The sequence below is a fragment of the Cervus canadensis genome, chromosome 19 (assembly GCF_019320065.1).
Source record: "Cervus canadensis isolate Bull #8, Minnesota chromosome 19, ASM1932006v1, whole genome shotgun sequence".
Taxonomy (NCBI): Eukaryota; Metazoa; Chordata; class Mammalia; order Artiodactyla; family Cervidae; genus Cervus; species Cervus canadensis.
This window is the reverse complement of record NC_057404.1, coordinates 19,536,921-19,558,583: the sequence shown is the minus strand read 5'-3', so window position 1 is coordinate 19,558,583 and position 21,663 is coordinate 19,536,921. Positions and strand designations below refer to the sequence as shown.

At 45.8% G+C, this 21,663-nt stretch overlaps 1 pseudogene; it reads right to left on the bottom strand.

Moving 5' to 3' along the window:
* Positions 1-17,928: 17,928 nt before the first annotated feature.
* LOC122422430 lies at positions 17,929-18,005 on the bottom strand (annotated as a pseudogene).
* Between the last annotated feature and the right edge of the window lie 3,658 nt (positions 18,006-21,663).

The window sequence follows — 21,663 nt, the reverse complement described above, 5'->3', positions numbered from 1 at the left end:
GTGGGTTGCCATTTCCTTCTCCAGGGGATCTTCCTGACCCAGGGATTGAACCCACGTCTCTTATGTCTCCTGCATTGGCAGGTGAGTTCCTTACCCACTAGTGCCACTTGGGAAGCCCCAGAGTGAATGAGAAAGGAGGGGAGTAGCAATTACCTACATTTCTAATCAGTGGGACCCCTTTGGAAGATAAATGTGACCACCATCCAAAGCACGGGGCAGGGCGGACAGTGCTCAGAAGCCTGCTCCCATTGAGCTTGGCTACAGTCCATAGGGTATCAAAAGAGTTGGGCACAACTGAAGCGACCTACTATGCACTCACCTCCATCAAGGCTACTGGCTTCTGGGAGCGTAGCGCCCTGTGCTCTTGGGGAATCAGGACCATCTTTCAATTGTGCCCAGCAATTTATTAGGGAGAGAAGGGGAACTGATTCTCTTTCATTTTGTGGCCTGGGAGAATAAGTGATCTAGCCTTTTAAGTGTCCCTCGGTCCCACACTTTAAAAAAAATTTTTTTTTTTATTTTCTTAAATGTTTATTTTATATTGGAGTATAGCTGATTAACTAGATTGTGTTAGTTTCAGGTGTGTGGCAAAGTGATTCAGGTGTACACAAACCTGTGACTATTTTCTTCCAAATTCCTTTCTCATTTAGGTTTTTACAGAGTATTGTGCTATACAGTAGGTCAGCTTGCACTAGGCGGGCACAGGAGAAAGAAGGAAGGAAGGAAAGAAAGAATAAGAGAGGGGGAGGGGTGGAGGAAGAAAGGGAAAGAGAACGCAATAAAGGAAGGGAGAAGAAGAAGGGAGGTAACACACAGAAATCCCTTGCATTCCTATATACTAACAATGAAAAAACAGAAAGAGAAATTAAGGAGAAATTAAGGAAACAATACCATTCACCATTGCAACAAAAAGAATAAAATACTTAGGAGTATATCTACCTAAAGAAACAAAGGACCTATACATAGAAAACTATAAAACACTGATGAAAGAAATCAAAGAGGACACAAACAGATGGAGAAACATACCGTGTTCATGGATTGGAAGAATCAATATTGTCAAAATGGCTATTCTACCCAAAGCAGTCTATAGATTCAATGCAATCCCTATCAAGCTACCAACGGTATTTTTCACAGAACTAGACCAAAGAATTTCACAATTTGTATGGAAATACAAAAACCTCGAATAGCCAAAGTAATCTTGAGAAAGAAGAATGGAACTGGAGGAATCAACCTGCCTGACTTCAGACTCTACTACAAAGCCACAGTCATCAAGACAGTATGGTACTGGCACAAAGACAGAAATATAGATCAATGGAACAGAATAGAAAGCCCAGAGATAAATCCACGAACCTATGGACACCTTATCTTTGACAAAGGAGGCAAGGATATACAATGGAAAAAAGACAACCTCTTTAACAAGTGGTGCTGGGAAAACTGGTCAACCACTTGTAAAAGAATGAAACTAGAACACTTTCTAACACCATACACAAAAATAAACTCAAAATGGATTAAAGATCTAAATGTAAGACCAGAAACTATAAAACTCCTAGAGGAGAACATAGGCAAAACACTCTCCGACATAAATCACAGCAAGATCCTCTATGACCCACCTCCCAGAATATTGGAAATAAAAGCAAAACTAAACAAATGGGACCTAATGAAACTTAAAAGCTTTTGCACTACAAAGGAAACTATAAGTAAGGTGAAAAGACAGCCCTCAGATTGGGAGAAAATAATAGCAAATGAAGAAACAGACAAAGGATTAATCTCAAAAATATACAAGCAACTCCTGCAGCTTCCAGAAAAATAAATGACCCAATCAAAAAATGGGCCAAAGAACTAAACAGACATTTCTCCAAAGAAGACATACAGATGGCTAACAAACACATGAAAAGATGCTCAACATCACTCATTATCAGAGAAATGCAAATCAAAACCACAATGAGGTACCATTACACGCCAGTCAGGATGGCTGCTATCCAAAAGTCTACAAGCAATAAATGCTGGAGAGGGTGTGGAGAAAAGGGAACCCTCTTACACTGTTGGTGGGAATGCAAACTAGTACAGCCACTATGGAAACAGTGTGGAGATTTCTTAAAAAACTGGAAATAGAACTGCCATATGACCCAGCAATCCCACTTCTGGGCATACACACTGAGGAAACCAGATCTGAAAGAGACATGTGCACCCCAATGTTCATCGCAGCACTGTTTATAATAGCCAGGACATGGAAGCAACCTAGATGCCCATCAGCAGATGAATGGATAAGGAAGCTGTGGTACATATACACCATGGAATATTACTCAGCCATTAAAAAGAATTCATTTGAATCAGTCCTAATGAGATGGATGAAACTGGAGCCCATTATACAGAGTGAAGTAAGCCAGAAAGATAAAGAACATTACAGCATACTAACACATATATATGGAATTTAGAAAGGTGATAACGATAACCCTATATGCAAAACAGAAAAAGAGACACAGAAATACAGAACAGACTTTTGAACTCTGTGGGAGAATGTGAGGGTGGGATATTTCAAAAGAACAGCATGTATACTATCTATGGTGAAACAGATCACCAGCCCAGGTGGGATGCATGAGACAAGTGCTCCGGCCTGGTGCACTGGGAAGACCCAGAGGAATCGGGTGGAGAGGGAGGTGGGAGGGGGGATCGGGATTGGGAATACATGTAAATCCATGGCTGATTCATATCAATGTATGACAAAACCCACTGGAAAAAAAAATAATAATAAAAAAAAAAATAAATAAATAAAATAAAATAGAACTTTAAAAAAAAATAAATAAATAAAATAAATATAAAAAAAAAAAAAAAAAGAAGAAGGGAGGGAGGGAGAGAAGGGGAGAAAAGTATTTGAATGTGTCAAACTGGTGGGAATCTTCTTTTTCTTCCAGTGTTACTGAGACATAATGGCCATGCAAGACTCCCATACACTTATGGTTACAACATAATGACCTGACTACCTTACATCATGAAATGATTTCCACAATATGTTCAGTGAACATCTGTCATCTCATGTAGATACAAAATAAAAGAAATAGAAAAAAATTTTTTTCTTGTGTTGAGAACACTTAGGATTTTGGATCAGGGCCTTCTAACGTGTCTGCCCCAGCCATCCCTCTGCCTTGACACCTCACTGTCTTCTTCCATGCCTGTGACCCTGGGAGCTTCCAGAACCATCCTCCCTAGACCATGAACTCCTAAAGCTCTGTCATGAATATCTGACTCTTTTTCTCCTGCCCCACACAGCTTCCTCTGGGGGACTTCCCCTCCTTTCAGCTCTTTGGGGTTCTGAAGGGCTGTCAGTCAAGGGCCAGGAGTCTCCCACCACCTGAGTGGACACAAAACTCAAGCTGACCAATCAGATTGGATCAATATGGGTTCTAGGAGAGAGATGGTCTCCCTCCTTCTGAAGGACCTTGGCTGGAGCAGATGGGTATCTATCCACGTATTTTCTATGACGTGGAAAACCGTGCCAGAGAATGAGCCCTCACAGAGGAAAACAAAGCTTAGAGCTGCCAAAGACAGCCCTGATTATATCACAGGAGTGCCCCGGATTCAGCCGTGCCTGAAGCCAAATAACTACATGATTCCAGCACTTGGGCCAGTCCATTTCCCTTTTGCTTCAACTCCTTTGAACTTGGGTTCCTGTCACTTAAACCCAGAGTCTCAACCAACTCAGTCTCTAATTTCCAGGACAGCTTGTTCGGCATGTAACGTGGCAACCAGTGAGGCTGGTTCCTCTGAATATCCCACTTCTTCTCTGGAAAGCCTTGGCTCATGTCTGCTCTGTGTCAGGGCAATCAGACCAGGCTCCTGGTTTCTCTCAGAATAAGCCTCTCTTTTTTTGGCAATTTTTTCTTCCCATATGGTCGATCAGGCTTTGATGCTAAAATAATTTAGAGGCACATCAGATTGCTCGAGTAGCTTAAGCAGAATTTCCAGTACTTACAGGCTTTGTCTGAAGCCTTTCCCTGTATTGATACACACGTGTCAACACTGTCTCCCTCCTCACCTCTCCACACAGGCCGTAGGTACACACAGCGTCACCGCCCCATTCCCTGAATGCCTGCCTCTCAGCCTGACGCCTCTCTTGAAGACAGCTCTTGGAGGTTCAGGGGCCCTGCTCTCAAAGCTCTGCGTGAGGCACCAGGGGCCCAGCTGTCAGGGACCCCTGGGTGTTTTTTGGAGCCAGAGATGCTACCTCTTATCTGCGGTCACAGTTCAAGGAGCTGGGGTACAGGGGACTCTACCTTACTTAATCACCCCTTTTATCATGCAAGCACTCTCTCCAGAGGGCTTCCCGGGTGCCGCAGTGGTAAAGAACCCGCCTGCCAATGCAGGAGACACAGGAGATGTGGGTTCCATCCCTGGGTCGGGAAGAGCCCCTGGAGTGGGAAATGGCAACTCACTTGAGTATTCTTGCCTGGAAAATTCCAGGGAGAGAGAAGCCTGGCAGGCTGCAGTCCATGGGATCGCAGAGTCTGATAAAACTGACTGCGCACGGACACACACATTCACTCCAAAACCCACCATAGTTCCCTAGAGCTACCCATAGAGACAGCCCCTCTTCAGGCTAGCTTTCTTCCTGAGCTTTCTTTCTCTACCCTCCTCCCACCCCGACTGGTTGGCTGACCTACTCCATTCCTTATAAAAAATGCCAAACTCGATCTCCTCTCAAGGCTTCTGTACTTGATGCTCTCCCTGTCTACAATATCTCCTTTCTTCTTCTTCCCACTTTCAATCCTACAAAGCCCACCTTATGTTCCACCACCTCCATGCAGCCCTCCCTGATTCTTTGAGTCTCCCAATCTACAGTGTACCTTTTTCCTGAATAATAGTTGTTCCATAATCAGAATCACACAGTTATGGTCTAATTGTGCATATGGTGGGTCTGAATCCATCTGCCTTTCCTCCTAATGAGATTACACGCTCCCTGATGGCAAGGACTGTCACTTACCCATCTTTTATTTCCCTCCCTCCATCTCGGCTTCTGGCAGAACTAAATGTACAGTTTGGAGATAGTTTCTTACACTTACATGATCATAAGTATCACTTTGGGAATTTGTTTTAGAAATACAGATGTCTTCACTTGCCTCCTGGAGATTCTGACTTAGTAGGTGTGGGGTAAGATGCTGGAAACTGTATTTTCCAAAAACACCCCGTAGAGGCTTTTGTTGAGGCAAGTTTAGATCAGAAGCAGTTAGAGTGAGCATATTGCAAAACCCAGATCAAGACATATCTGACAAACTCAAGTGTTTTTATGAGAACAAAGCATAGGATATTTGACGTGGATGTGGGCCCGGAAATTCTAGGGCATGAGGTTCTCCTGGTGACATTCCATTTTGGAGATTATATTGTGTGATGGCTGTGAGAATGGGCTTGGAGTCTGACAAGGGTTTGAATCTGCCTCAGCCACTCATTATGGGACTTTGGACACTGTATCTAATTTCTCTGAGCCTGTTTCCTTATCTTTTCATTGAAAATAACAATAGGAGCCACTTCCCAGGATTTCTATGAGAATGAAACAAGGTCTTACATGAAAAGCACTCAACTCCACGCCTGGCACAGAGTAAATATTTGTTACATATTTGTAACAATTACAAGTATTGCAGCTGGGAGCCTTGCCAGGCTGGAGGTGGTTGTAAAATAGAGGAAACACTGTTGGTGGGGCACATTCTCTGCTCCTTTAGGGAGGGCCCACTTGAAGGGAAACCTTAGTCCTAAGGCCAGTGCTTACCCACCACTAGAGGGGGTGCAGGGGACCCCAACAGCATGAAGTAACTTTTCAGCAGACTGAGAAGTTGTGTTCTATTTATTTTGTAACAATAACAATTGCAATAATAATATTATGCTCCCAGCTTTGTATCCTTGCTGAGTAAGAGAAAATTTCCTTCCTCAGTCTTTATGCAGCAGCACAATTGAAAAGTACTCCTTGTCTTTGGGAGTTGTGTGTCCCCTTGTCCTACCTTTGATCATAGGAGACTGGGAGGGCAGAACTGGCTAGAAGACAGAAACCCTGATCTTCTCTGCTCCTAAAGCCAGAGGAAAAACTGTGACCAAGACGTCAGGCTCCCAGGGGGTATCACTTAAGACAGAAAAGTCCAGGCTGTTAAAATGTACTGACTGTGTCTTATGTGAGACAGGGGGACAGGGTTGCAGCCCAATGGGTTGGATGGGATTTCTCGTCCAAGCACTAGGTCGGTTGGTCAATGGATGAATGAATCAATGGGACAGTTGACCAATGGGCTTTCTCCTACTGGCAATAGACACTCCCATTACCAGTCATTCTGGGTCAGGAAAAGGAGAGTCTTAGTGTAGGCACTGGGAAGCTTTCCTTTTCTCTTAGGGGCCAAAGCGCAGTTAGACCTGTACTGTGATGGGAGAAGACACCAGGAAGTGCCATTCTGGGGGAGGTTCATGGCACCACTTCGGGAACAGCGGTGCCATGGTCCCAGGTCACCTGGAGTGCTGCCAAGTAGGTGGGGGATGCCGAGATGAAGCAGTAGTCATAAAGCCCTCTCTGATTTGTGACTCTGTTGTCCTAAACTTCAACAAAACTTTACAGGAAGAATTTAGTGGTGGGAAACATTTAGCAGAGAAATTGTCCCCTTAAACTCTAGGGGTTTCAGCCATAGCCCACCAGCAGAGAAGCTGATGGGGGGAACCAAAGAGGCCTTCCTGGAAGAGGTGGTACTGGGTTGGATTGTCAATAAGCTTATGTGACTGAGCAAAATACTTATGATTGGTTTTGGAGGTCACATTGACCCCACAGTCCATCTCAAGATCCATCTCAAGAACTGACATCTCCCAGTATCTCACGAGGATGATTTCAAGGACAGAAATTTTGACCCCAAGCCCCCTAAAAACTGCTGTGAACTGGGTCTCCTTCCCTTCCTCATGCAGGGCCATCCCCCTGGCCTTGACTTCCCCTTTGGCAAAACCATTCTCCCTCCATACAGCCTGACACACACTCAGAAATGACAGAGTTCCTGTGAATCCAGCCTGCCAGGAGCAAGATTTGCCAAAGCGGAACTAGAGCCAAGTGGATGGCCCATGAGTGAGCAATGGGATAGCACACGACCCGGTTCCAGGCTGGAAGGGGAGGCAGCCTCCCAGCCATTTCCTCCAACCTCAGAGGCGAGTTGGCAACTGGCAGTTCATATGAGGTCCCCCTGACATCTCCGGTCAGGAATGCAACTTGCCGGGGATTCTGAAGCAAAGAGCAGAGAGAAGTGTTTAGCAGGCAGGACCATCCACATGTGCCCATGGACCTTGGTCTGTCTGCTTAGCAAGTGAAGGCTCTGCCCTCACCCGGCTTTAAGCAGAGCTTCCTGAAGCTCTTGTATGGGTGGCCATGGGCCTTCCAGGACGCTTCGAACACCTGAGACCCGGCAGAGCGAGGCTCTGGCAGCCCGCATTTGTTTTTAAACCCATAAATCCTTGAATCTGACAATAGTGGGAGGGAATGGTGGCTGAAGGCAGGTCCATAGTTGCAGTTTTGCTGACTGTGCCAACATTTATGGTTTGGAAACATCGTTGGGATGGGATGGAGGAAGGGCGGAAGCTCTACTCTTAACCTCAAAGTACACTTGTTCCTGCTGCTAGCTCCTTGCTCTTGACCTTGTGTCTTGCTCCATGCATATGTTTATGTCCTCTAACGTGTCCCTGCCACAGCCTGGCTGACAGCTCCTGTTGGTTGCTATCATCCAAACCAGGGCTGGCTTAGCTCAATATGCAAGGGGTGCCCTGGGTTTGGATCGTGTGCTGAGTGGGAATGTATTCAATACATGGGTGCTAGAGGGCACTGGAACAGTGCTCCTTAAACTTTAGTGTGCCTTGGAATTAATCAGGGCTCCTGTTAAAACGTGATTCTGTTTCAGTAAGCTTGGGTGGATCCCAAGTTTCTGCAGTTCTAGGAAGCCCTGGGTAATGCCAGTGCTGCATCAACGTGACCACACATTGACGATGAAGAACCAGAGCGCTCTGCATCTATTGCCATGGGGTCAGGATTTGGAGGGCTTCCCTGGTGGCTCAGATGGTAAAGAATCTGCCTACATTGTGGGAGACCTGGGCTCAATCCCTGGGTCCAGAAGAGCCCTTGGAGAAGGGAATGGCAACCCATTCCAGTATTCTGGCCAGGAGAATTCTATGGACAGAGGAGCGGGGTGGACTAGGTGGTTCAGTGGTAAACAATCTGCCTGCAATGCAGGAGCCACAGGAGATGTAGGTTCAATCCCTGGGTCGGGAAGATCCCCAGAAGGAGGAAATGGTAACCCACTCCAGTATTCTTGCCTGGAGAATTCCATGGACAGATGAGTCTGGTGGGCTACAATCCATGGGGTTACAAAGAGTCAGACGTGACTGAAGTGACTTAGCATATGTGCACAGGACTTGGAATTCCCAGGAACAGGGGTCCAAGTACTATCCCCATTGTAATGACCAGGTGATTCTCTACTGGGGCCAGTTAGTCACCACAATCCATTGAGAGACACATAAGATCAATGCTTGGATGGGGCCTTAGGGGGTATGATTCTCATTTTACATACTCTGGCTTGTCCTCTAAGTGTTTGATTTCCCCTTTGCATCTTCCCAGCTTTTAGGGCCAACCAGTCTGGACCTGATTGCCCGGTCCATTGGTGGCAGTACTAATGAGTAGAGATCTCCTCCCCTCCATCAGTCTCAGCGCCAGGGTCATCTTTTCTGAGACCCAACTGAAAAGAGTAAGCACCTCTTCTAAAGATACTACTCTGATCTAGATCATATTAATTTAAGTATGATATTTATTGTCATGTGACTGTGATGACGCATCTATGTAACTGTCACATCTGCGATCCTTGAAGGCAGGGAATAGTAACACAGTGTCTGGTGCATATTTTATGTTTGTTGAATCAATTATGCCATTATTCCTGATCTCTCTTTCTCCGGAGGCCCCAACCTTACTTCCTTGGAGACGTTTCTATGTTAAATAGCACCAATTTTCTTCAACCTCCACTCTTTCTTTTCAGGGCAGTTGAAGACACTGATTGTCAACCTTGGCTTTGCTTTAGAGTTAATAGGGGGTTAAAAATTCTGACTCTAATCATCAGAGAGTCTGACTTATTTGATCTGAGCATCAGGATTTTTAAAAACTTCTCAATGATTCTCACATGCAGACTAGTTTGAAAACCACACGAGGTAGGATTCTATAGGTTAACACTCAGCCCTTCAGTCTCAAGTCAGTACTGCCATCAGACCCCTTCTAATCACTGTCCCCCCCGTGCTGGAGAAGAGGCTCTTATCTTGGGCTTGAAACTAAGCTCCTTCTGATAAACAGAGGCTGTAGAACTACATGGAACAGGCTAACATAAGACTGATGTAGGTTCAAATCCCAGCTCCATTATTTAACTAGAGGTTTGACTTGAAGCAATTTTCTCAGTCACCCTAAGCCTGATGTCCTAACCAGTAAAATGGGATAAAGGCCTATTAGTCAGTTTCCAGTAGGTAATGAATGATCCCCAAAACTTAGTGGTTGAAAGCACAACATTTAAGCTTTCTGGCAACTATGCAGGATAGCTGGGCATTCTTCTGGTCTGGACTGGCTTTGCTGGGGCTGGATGGCCTAGGATGGCCTCCTCAGATGTCTGGCCATTGACTTGATGTCATTCAGGGTGGTAGGGGTGGCTTGTTGGGGATCTGCATCCTTCATCATCCAGCAGCTAGCCCAGGCTGGCTCATATGGTGACAGTCACGGCATTCTTGGAGCTTCAGGAGACAGAGCATCACTTTACTTCTCATGCCTCTGTTTGCTAATGTCCTGTTGGTCAAGGCTAGACAAGGCCAGTTCAGCACCAGTGTGGGAGAAAATACCAATAAAGTTCACCTTACTATACCTGTGTATAATTTGAAGAAAAGGTATAAGATAAAAGCCCCGTTGGCACTCCGGCTCCAGGAACCAGAAACTCCTTGGTCTTTTCCTTAATACTCGTGTACTCAGAACGATAATGATCACAATATATTTTGAGCCCCAGGAGTTTAGTCAATGACAACAATTTCTTTGACACACAGGCCATAAATTTTGTTGCAGATATCTCCTTAGAGGTTAGGTCATCAATTTATCTTGGTGAAAATTTTTTAAATGGGTGCAAATGCCAATCCCCTTCCTCCCCCAGAGCTTTATTATCCACTGGGAGAGGCATGCAGGTAAATGGAATCCAGAAGTCAGCTTGAACTTCAGATTTATGTCTGTCTGCATGTGTTTTCTCTGCTTTTGCCTGTGTCAACCTGCACACAGAAATTCTTTTCCTTCAGAGTTCCACATCAGGCAAATGTGTTTGTGAGCAGCGGAGATTTTACTGGAGGCTTTCCTAGGAAACGGCTTCCCGGGTGGCTCAGTGGTAAAGAATCCACCTGCTTGTCAATGCAGGAGACCCAGGAGATGTGAGTTTGATCCCTGGGTTGGGGATCTCTCCTGGAGGAGGAAATGACAACCCCTCCAACATTCTTGCTGGGAAAATCTCACGAATAGAGGAGCCTAGCAGGCTGCAACATGTGGGGCTGCAGAGTCAGACACGACTGTGCGATGAAGCACACACATAGTCACTGAGGAAGCAAGAAAAGGGACATCTGGTACCCATTACAGTCATCAGCTTAAACTTCCATCTGGATGTTTCTTTTCATCAAAGCTCCTCTTCTGTTGCTCACCTCCAGGAGGGTTTTATCCCCCCACAGCCCAAAACCTTTCTTAGAGCAGCCCCCAGCCTCACTAGCAACTATCCCCAATTCCCAGATTCTCTACCACCTCTTTGAAATGCAAAGTTACCAGCTCTCTTTCAACTCCCCCACATCAAAATATTTCCTCTTCTTCTGTTTGCAAGTTAGACGCACCCAGCTTAGAAGTCTGGGTAGGAACCATCTTGGGCTTCTCAACAATGCACTTTGAGATCTTATCCTTTTCCTCATCCCAAAAAACTTACCAAATTATTTATTCTGATGTTCTCACCAAGGACACTTTTGTGAGGAAAAATTTTCTCCATCTTACTACAACTATTTCTAATATCAAATATTTTGAATTTTGTGCAAGAGCAACAGGAAGGAATGATACTTTCTAATGAAAACATGAAGGAAGGCTTCCTTGAGGACGTGACGTCTGAACCAAGCTCTGATGAAATTCCTTCAAGAGGGATAGCTAGTAATTTCAAAACTAATAATTTCAAAATGTGTTCTTTCTTCCGATCACTTAGCCCAGTTCCACAGATCCAGGTTATATCCCTTTATACTATCCTCCACCCCATTCACTCTTAATTGGAGATTTAGACTAAAGGAGTTAACACGACTTTCTTTTCTGGATAGTTATCAAGAGGGGGTAAGAGGCCCGAGTTCCCCCTTTTCATGTCATAAGAAACATGGAAAAAGCTTATTGGTCCTATACTTTCAATTGCTACCCGCAAATTGTCTATGTGCCATTGGCTACCTTGGTTTTTGTTTGGCAGGGATTTATTGTTGTTTTTCACATGCTTTGGATCTAGACTAATCTTGGCACTTAGATGTCCCCCTGGCCTCACAGAATAAGATGCCTGGAATTGGTCATCAGAACAAGCCAAGGACTGCAAAGAAATTCCTTAGTAATTGCTACATTATTTGATTCTTTGTGTCAAAAATGAGTTAGGTGAAAGAATTCATTCATCTCTTACTACACTGAGAGATGAAGGCAATTTTTCTCATAGGACTCAGGGCTAAAGTAAATTGTCTCTTAGACTTCTCTGCCACATTTAGCTGAAACTGAAATTCATGGGGAACAAATCTTCCTCTTAAGAATGTTGCCTCCTGAAACAAAAAGATGAGTGTTAACAGTCCACTTGGAAGATGCAAAATTTTAATTTCACACAGCATTTGAAAGGGGTGTGTGTGCATGTGTGTGTTTGAGGTTTCTTTCAGGTGCAAGATTTAACAGCCCAATTGAAAATGAGGTTGTTCATATAACAGAAAAGTCCATAGTGGATTAGTCTTCAGTCATGGCTGGATCCAGGTGCTCAAATGATGTGCAAGTTTTGTTCCCCCTGGATCACTCAGCTCTGCTTTTCTGGTTGGACCAGTTCTTCCCACATGGTGTCATTGTGACCACCAGCAGCTTTAGACTTAATTCTGCCAGTTTAAAAACGCTGGAGAAATAAGTGTGCTTCTGTCCCAATAGTCTTTGCAAAAGTTCCAGCCTTCTGTCTCAACAGCCTAAAGGGATGTGTCCATCCCTGCATGAATTTTGATGACACTGATTGGCCAGTCCCTGATCACAAACTCCTGAAGCAAGGTCAGTGAGGAAAGCCCCCCCCCCCCCACCAAAACTACAGGGACTCAAATTTGGGGGAGCACTGACTCTCCAAAGAAAAAATGGGTGATATTACCAGAAAGGACAATGACTGGGCAAAACCAAGAGATATCCATTACAATGGAATGCCCACTCAGTGGTGAAATAAGTAGAAGAGCGGAAAAGGAAGGCAAGGGGTAGGGAGCAGGCAAGAGCAATGGATAAGTCTGTCCTAAGTGAATCTGGGTTGGCAGGCTTGCTTTTCAAACAAGTTGCTTTGACTTTTAGTAAAAACGATATTGTCTCAAGACCTGGATGTCTCTCTAAATTTCATCCGAGTGTCCAATAATGGCTGACGTTTATGAATGTCACCGTCAATCAGGGTTGCTGGTCAACAACAGGCAGCCTGGTAAGCAGGCAGCTGTCCGTCAAGACTGACGGAAAGAGGTTCAAAAACCAAGGCAGAGAGAAGTCAGGAACTTGGCCTGAGCGCTGCACCATGAGGGAAGGGGAGAAACCTCGGCAATTTGTTTTTAATATTTTGCTTGTTCTGGATACCAGGAAAGCTGCATATATTGGCTTCTGACTAATGAAAACAGAGGGGGAGCCAGGCTGGAAACCTGGCCGTGTTTCTGGGCACAATTAGGTTTGTTTGTTTAGGTCTCTTTTTATTTGTTTTCAGATGACTCAGATAGGAATACTGCAGGCCTTTCAAAGCGAAGTGTTCTTATGTGTATTTTGGGTCCAGGGCTTCGCCAAGTGCAGAAAGCCTTGGCTCCCTGAGGTTATTTTCCTATCCAAGGGTTTTTTAAACTTTCAAGTGGAGCTGGAAGAATGCCGTTGCGAGCCAGGTTGTTTTTCTTAGCAGACCCCAGCCTGAGGTTGCAGGGGGGACAGGGATCACAAACATTTAAACACAGAAGTCCCCAAACGGCATACAGGGCACCCATTGTGCAGATCCCGGGCACAGTCTCCACTGATGGTTTTACCATCTGCACACTTAGTCCTCTCTGGAAACCTCTTCATGAGTCTGCCTCCTTCTTTCCAGATAACCAGGCCCAGAGATGGACTTTTCCTTCCAGACTCTCTGTATCTGTCTAAAAACCATTCAGCTTTTAAGACTTTCCGCTTTCATCGTTGCAGGTTGGAGTCCGCTGCCTCCGGTGAAATGCAAAGATATTTACAATCTGGGAAGCTGCCAAGCACCTGGTTGGGCTTTTCTGTCTAAGGGGAGTGACTCCCAGAGTTGGCTGACTCCTGGCCAGTTGACCCGGAGCCCAGGGCATTGGGAAGAGACTTGGGAAGCACTAGGCAGTAGCCTTTCCTCTCCTGGAGGAGCAAGATATAACTAGGCAATGGCAAGGACCACTCTAGGGTTCCTTCTTGAGTCTTCTTTCCAGGAGCCCTGCCTCCGTGGGATGAGTCAGACAACAGAGACAGCCCTAGTGGTCCTGGTTGTTTTCAAATACTTAGAGTTTATGAAGGTGGCAGGAGCAGGTTTCCTAAATTCCTTGGAAGCTGGGTCCCAGCCTAAGACTCCGACAGTGAGTCTCCCCTGCTCGACTTATCCATGTTAAAATGGAGGAGACCGGCCAACGTGCTGGCCAGAGAAGCACTTTATCCTGAGTCACTGCAATGAAATGTCTCTTAACTAAGGTTTGCTTTTTCAATGCTCCTCTCCCTCTGAATAGGGCTTCCCAGGTGGCTCAGTGGTAGAGAATCTGCCTGCCGACGCAGAAGATGCAAGTTCGATCCCTGGGTTGGGAAGATCCCCGGGAGTAGGAAATGGCAAACCACTCCAGTATTCTTGCCTGGAGAATTCCATGGACAGAGGAGCCTGGAGGCTACAGTCCATGGGGTCACAAGAGAGTCAGACATGACTGAACGACTGAGTGACTGAGTGTACACGCTCCCTGTCAATGGGTCTATAAACTCTTCTGCTTCTAAGACTCTCCTCCTTCAGTGTTTGAAGTTTGAAACCTCCCCAAGCCTTTTGGAGAAACATGTGTTCTATTGACATTCACACATTTCAGGAATTTCTTTTCAAACATTTTTAGAGCTATATCCTGGAGCCAAACCATATTCTGCTCTATCTCCTGCACCTGCTGCTGCTTCTCTGCTGGGCCACAACAGGTGGTGCTGGAACAAGGGTCTTAGGACATCTGTGTGCAGCAGTTCAGCAGGGAGGTGAGCATGTGAGGGAGAGGAGAGGTGACTCTCGGCAGCTGGAGGCCGGTCCTGCAGGGCACCCTGGGAGAGACGATGCGGAACAGGACCCCGATTGTCCCGCTGATGGGCCAGGAAGTGGCCCTTGATGGTTGGTTCTGTTCTTGGCATGCTCCTTCCCTGGCGCTTCCACGAACACCCCCACAGCTAGAGGATGTCCTTAGGCAGAGAGAGACATGGAACCCCAGGCCAGCATGGAACTCTTGGGAGGCCACTTCCGGGGTCGGCGGAGAGGATATGGAAGCGGGGCTGGCCATGCTTACAGCATCTGCTGTGCCCTCAGCTGACACGAGGAAGGACAGTCATCAGAATGAGACGGGACTGTTCTCACTCAACTGTGTTTACTAAGGCAGGCAAGTGGGCTACCATGAAGGCCCGTTAACGCTAGCTGGAAGGACAAGGGCTGAGAAGCAGAAAGTTTGGTTTCACTCGCAGTTCGCTGTTTATCCATTTACGTAGCAGATATTTACAGCTGGCCCAAGGGACTCTGTGCTTAAGGCTGGGGTTCAGCAGAGGGCAAACCAGGCTCTGGCTCTGCCTCGGGGGACCCAGTCTAGCAGGAGACACAGTCAGGTAAGGAGTCAATGTAGGGCAGAGTGGCAGCAGGCCAGAGGGGCCCCTCATCGAGGCTGGTAGGCTCAGGTGACCCTTTCTTAACCACCTCACAGCATTTATGTAGTATACTGGAGTGATGAGGAACGGCTTAATACTATTGTTGTTGTTATTATTCAACTAACATGTACTTAATTGCTTCATTGCCTCTGAATCCTACCTCTTCCTTCTGAGTTCAATTCCCTTCTCGAAGACTGTCTTTTAGTAGCTCTTCCCTGACAATTGTGACTGGTGAACTCACTCAGTCAAGGGCAGATCCAGTTTTCTTGGGGCCTGAAGCTTATGCAGTTTGGAGTCTTCTTTAAAAGAAACAACACAGCTATAAAAATAAGACTAAGAATGAAAGTAAATATTGACAATGAGAAAAGAAATCTCAACAAAGTCTTAAAAACTGACACCTAAAACAAACAGTATAAAATCCAGAAAAATAACAGTTTTTATTAATTAACTATCATTTTTTCTAACTTCTTCTCATGGTGGTGGCATTGGAATGACCATGGGCCTTTTGGGGTTTGAGTAGGAAGAAGATGAGTTGGCCTACATTTATTTTGGGTTTCATGGATATATTAGGTGGTTTGCAGTCATTTCCATGTGTAATTTAGTTATTGCAGGGTGTACAGATTTTGGAATAGCTTCCAAAAACACTCCTACCATCCACATGCTGCCTTGCCTGGCACATAGTGTCAGAGGTTGGATGGAGATGTAAAAAACCCTACAATGCCTGGCACTAAAAATATGTGGTGGTTGAGAAACAAGGTTTAAGATGTATAGTTATATATATAATGTTCCAGCCTGTAGCAAATTCTTCTAATATCAGAAATGTAAAACTATAAATGGAGGATTCATTCTTATTCAGTATTTAATCAACATAGAAGTTTTTTTCCATTATAAAGATATTTGAGAACACAATGTATACAATTACATAGTATATACTTACAACTTATATGTGAAAGAAATTTTGTAGTGGTTTCCCCAAAGTTGACCACAATCCTAAATGTTTATGTGACACTACCAAAAAGAGTTGTAAAGCTAAAAGAAAAAATTTAAACTAGCAATAATAGAAAACAAATTTGATTAATCATGTTAGAGAGGAAAATGTATTATCTTTCTAGTCTATCTATGGAAAATGATATCATGAAATCATCACAGAAGAGGTGATTAAAGAATATGTAACTAAAAATAGAGTAAATCTAAATGCAATATGGTATCCTGGATTGGATCCTGGAAAACAGAAAGGATACAAGTGGAAAAACTGGTGAAATCAGTGAGTAAATGGATACAATTACATGGTTACTGATGATGCACAAGTTCAAGGATGAGGCAGGTATTTGAACATTTGACTTTCCAAAAGCCAAAGCTAAAGCCAGAGTTGAGGAGCAGATATTAGCCAAATATGGAGGTCAAAGTTTCACTCTGTTGCATCTCTTGATAAAATACAGCCCCTCACCACTTGGTTCCGTTCAAGGTCTAATGATCACTCCCAGGACTGCCATGGCATCAACTTATGTGCAAGCCACCCTGGGTTTCACTGTCTCTTTTGGTTTTTGATAGGAGGGCATTCATCTTTCTTTCCTATGAACTCAGTTATGTATTTAAATTGCTAGGTGTTTATACATACATACATATATATATATGTATATATGAGGGTTTCCAAGTTAGTTTAGCTCATCATGTCACAGGCTGATTTTTCAGCAAGAGAGTGGCATGGTGAACAGGATGACTTAGAAGGTACTTCTAGCTGAGGTGTGGAGAATGGGTTTAGCTGTGGGGTAAATAAAAGAGACAGAAAGTTCTGATGGAATTCCACTGCGGAGGTGATAAATGGCAATCTGAATAAGAGGAATCAGAGCAGAGGAGAGAAGATGCTTTAGAGGTGAAGGAACAGAACTTGGTGATAGAACAGCTTTGAGAGCAGGAGAAAGGGAATCTAAGATGTGCCCAGTAGGGGCGTGTGTGTGTGTGTGTGTGTGTGTGTGTGTGTGTGTGTTTTGGGAGGGACTGGGAGCAGCTGGGTGGATAGTACTGCTCTTTCTTTTTTTGTTTTTCTCTTCTTTGCTGTTTCTTGAAATAGAAACAGAAGAGGAGGGGAAGGAGAGGCCCTGTGAGGAAAATGAGTTCAACATTGAATGTGCAAAGTTTTAGATGCCTGTGTATCATCTGAGCAAACATCACAAATTTGCAGCATGAAATATAAGTCACAAGCATCAGAGAGGGATCTGATCGACCTGGCCATGTGGATTTGGGACTTGCAGTGGACACTGACTCTATATAAGTGTTTAGAAGGTAGCCTGGTGCACAGTGAGCATGCACCTGTGATAGTGACCTGTCACAAATGGTCCCTGGGCAGAGGAGACAGGCATTGATGAAACCAATACCTCTGCTGAGCAGATGCAGAGAAATACATGTTGTCAGGAAACCTGTAACAAGGGAATCTGACACAATCAGGAGAGTCAGGGAAGGCTTCTCTGAGGAAGTAGTACTTGACCAGAGGCCTGAAGGATGAATAGAAGGTATTAGGCAGCAAGGGGAAGAAGGAACATTCCAGGCTGAGGCAATAGCAGGTGCAAAGCTCGTGGAGAAGGGATTTCAGGAAGGGACTGTAAGAAGTCAATTAACTCTTATTATGGCTGAGGAAGACCCAGGGAGCCTGTGACTCAGAAAAGGACTGTCACCTTTCTGGGAGAACAGACTAAACAATTTACAAGGTCCTCTTTTTATATGGTCTCAAATTTCGGAGTTCTATTTTCCTCTTTTTTTCATTTTTTTTTTTTTTTAATTTGCAAGATGATACTGGGTGGTGCTTCACATGTTAAGAGAAACTTCTCTAGTAATAAATTGTAGAAATGATCCCTGAAAATATAGTCTTTGTGACCCTTTCAACTTCTCATTTTTATAAAAAGAATTCTATAGAAAATTTACAAGAATAGAATAAAGAACTCCCATAAGTCTCTAGTAGGATTTGCCATTTGTTGAACTTTTGCCAATTTGTTTTCTCTACCATCTACCTATCTATTAGTCAATACATTGCATATACACACATGATACTATATCTAAATATAGTACATATTATTATTGCTGAGTCATTTAAGAGTATATTATAGACAGCACAACCATCATCCTTAAATACTCCAACATGCATTTCCTAAGAATGAGGGTATTCTCTTATATGACTATGGTACAGTGATGAACTTCACAACTGGGTCTGTATTCTAGGGTTCTATGATCTCTTTAAATATCAAGGGTCATCAACATCAGATCTATACTGAGCATCTGCTGTATGCAAGATGCCATCCTCTGAACTGAGTTTTCAGACTGTTATGAGAAGCAAATCAATAGGCAGATATCTACATTGAAATGTGGAAAGAGTGATAGCAGATGCAAGCAGGAATGCCAGGGGAATGTGGAGGAAGAAAATCTGGGAGAGCCATCTAGCTGTCTATCCCATCTATCCCATTTTCCTCTTCTTTCTCACTAACTGGGCCTTAGGGTTTCCAATGTACCCAACTCAAAAACTAGATTCTCCAATTTCTCTTTCGAGACACTGAAGATGGATAAGCAGAAGTCATTGGTTAGAACTTCTGGGAAAGCTTATTAAAATAGTCTAGCCACCTGGGAGGCCACACTTTGATTTTTGATACTTCTTCCTTCCTGCTGCTAGTAATATCATTGTGATAGCTAGAGCTGCAGCAGCCATCTTGCAGCCATGAGGTTGCTTAAAGCTGGAAACAAATGTTAAGAATGGTAGAACAGAAAGACACAACTATCCTGGGTTGTTGGCGATAAACTAGAGCCAGCATAACAAACTTGAACTGTCAACTCCAAGCTCTTTAAGAGGAAGGAATTAAAACTATCTCATTTAAGCCATTAATTGGGTTGTTTGTTACATATAGCTGAATTCAATCCTAATAAATTACCCGATACACTCTTGGAAATCCCAGGGACAATTTTTTGCAGATTACAAAGGATAAGTAAGAAAGAATTGGGTAGAAGGGTAGGAGGAAGCTCCAGAGTATCAATTTCAGTTTAAGAGTGGCAGGTGCAACTGAACAAATTTGAGGAGAGTCTCAGTATTGAATTTTACTTTTGGGAAGCAATTCAGTTTTAGATAGCTACACTTAAAGGAGGCGAAAGGATGAAGTCAGGAAAATTAGTAAGAGAGTCGATGTGAGAATCTCTGCAAGGGATGGTAGCATCCTGAAATAAGGCTGCACATCAGTGCTCAAAAAAACAAACAGCTCTCCTGTCAGCAAGACTTGGGGTCCCCTCTGGGCTTTGCTACTCATTAGCTATATGACCGTGAACAAATGACTTCTCAATGCCTCAGTCCTCTCCTATTTCTATGAGATTGTTCAGATAATTCAATGAGGACATGCATGCACAGTGCTTAGAGCAGTACCTGGCACCAGTAAATTGTTGCTGAGACGATGGGAGTGAAAGATGGATTCTAGGCAATAACATAGAATAAGATGGAATCAACCTAATGCTGAGACCAGTTGGATGGTAGGGGAGGTGAGTAAGATAAAGGAATTTAAAATGTCTCCCAGACTTCTGTGGGAGAACCAATCTGGGGAGAAAGACAATGATTCCAGTTTCACATCTGCAGAGCTGGTGGTCGCTCTGGCCGTCCACCTGGAGATGACCTGTGTTCCCCTGAATGGGCAGGTATATAGCCAGGTGAGGATCTGAGCTGGAGGCAGACTGGTGTGCAGATGGAGACGGGGCAGAGACGGATGAGACCACAGCCCGCAGGTGAGTGGGTAGAATGGAAAGAGAAGGTCAAGAGGGAGCCCTGTGGCTAGTGCTGGTGGACAAGGAGTCATCAAGGAAACTGAGGCGGACCGGGTTCAAGGTCATAGGAAAAGCAGAGGGAGTGGCCCAGAAAATTGAAGGGAGAGAATATTTGCAGAAAGAAGTGTCAATAGGCTTAAAGGCAGCTGCGTGTGCTAAGTTGCTCCAGTCGTATCTGACTCCGTGTAGCCCTGTGGACTATAGTCTGCCAGGCTCCTCAGTCCATGGCATTCTCTAGGCTAGAATACTGGAGTGGGTTGCCATTTCCTTCTCCAGGGACTCTTCCCCACCTAGGGGTCGAACCCCGTCTCTTACAGCTCCTGCATTAACAGGCGGGTTCTTTACCGCTAGTGCCACCTGAGATGGGCAGCAGAAACATCAAACAAAGTCTGAGAAGCGGGCTTGGGGTTGAGCAGCAAAGTGATCACTGGGTTAACTGAGGGCCATCGTGGAGTCAGAACTCAGGGTTCTGATTGGGCTGGCAGGCAGAGCGTGGGTAGTGGAGCGGTAAACTGAGAATTAAGGATCAGGAGACCGTTTGTGTGAAGATGAGGAGAGACTTATGTGGTCAGTAGTGGGAACTGATAAAGAGAAGATGTAAGGAAAGTGAGATGCTAGAAAGAGCCTTAGGAAGATGAGAGGTGCGGGCTCGATGTCACTGAGAGGGTCCAAGGCTGGGCCGGGGTCTTTGCCGCACGCCCCCCACCACCCCCCGCCCCCGATCGTGGAAAACGGCCCACCGTGGTGCTGGGAAGCCGAGTGCCCGGCAGGGCTAGGCTGGGAGATGGCGCAGAGAATCTCCAGTCTGAGCAGCGGTCAGAGGAGGGCAGAGAGAGCGGGGAGGGGACGGAGGCGAAGGCGGACACTAGTGACCCGAACTCCTCTTGTGGGAGGACCAGAGCCGCCGGCGCTTTGACAAGCATCTTCAGGGAGCACCAGAGACTCAACGGCCAGCCGGGCCTGGTACGCCCCGCTGAGCCCGCGGCGGCACCCTCATCTCCAAGCTCCACCGCGTGAGGGTCAAGACACTGGATCCGCCAGAGCAGACGCGTGGATGCGGCCGGAGACGGAGGACGGACAGAAGATTTTGAAGGCAGATGCATTAGAGGCGCGGAGCGCGAGCAGCGGAGTCGGACACCCGGGAGGGAAGCAGCCCGCGGTCCCCGCTCCATCCCTCCCCGATCCCCCGGCCCCAGGTTCCCGGCGGGGAAGCAGCTCCAGGACGCCCACGGCCGGCGAGCGAGCCAGGAGGGGGCAGCAGCGCCCCGCGAAAGCCGCTCTCCGGGGCCTGCGGGCGGGGGAGGCGAGCGGCTGCCCCCCACAGGTGGCGGGGGGAGGCTCCACGGACCAGGCCGGGCCCCCCTCAACCCCCTAGCTGGCCTGCTGCGACTGCTGCGCCTCTCAACCCCGACCACGGGTCCGGGCATTCCCTCCTGGGCCTCTGCCCTCTGGGGGCAACCTCCAGAAGCTGTCCTCCTGAGTCTGCTCAGTAATTAGGGTCACTAGTGTACACCTTCTCCTCCGTCTCCCTCCCTGCCCTTCTCTGCCCAGGAAGCTCAGACTGGAGAGCCTCCACACCGTCTCCTAGCCTCCCCGCCATCCATCCCCACTGGGCTCTCAGGGCGCTCCGGCCTCCCAGTCCCACGGTGGAGGCGTGTGGCAAAGACCCCAGCCCAGCCTTGGGTCCTCTCACCGTTGTCAGATGAGATGGTTGGATGGCATCACTGACTCAGTGG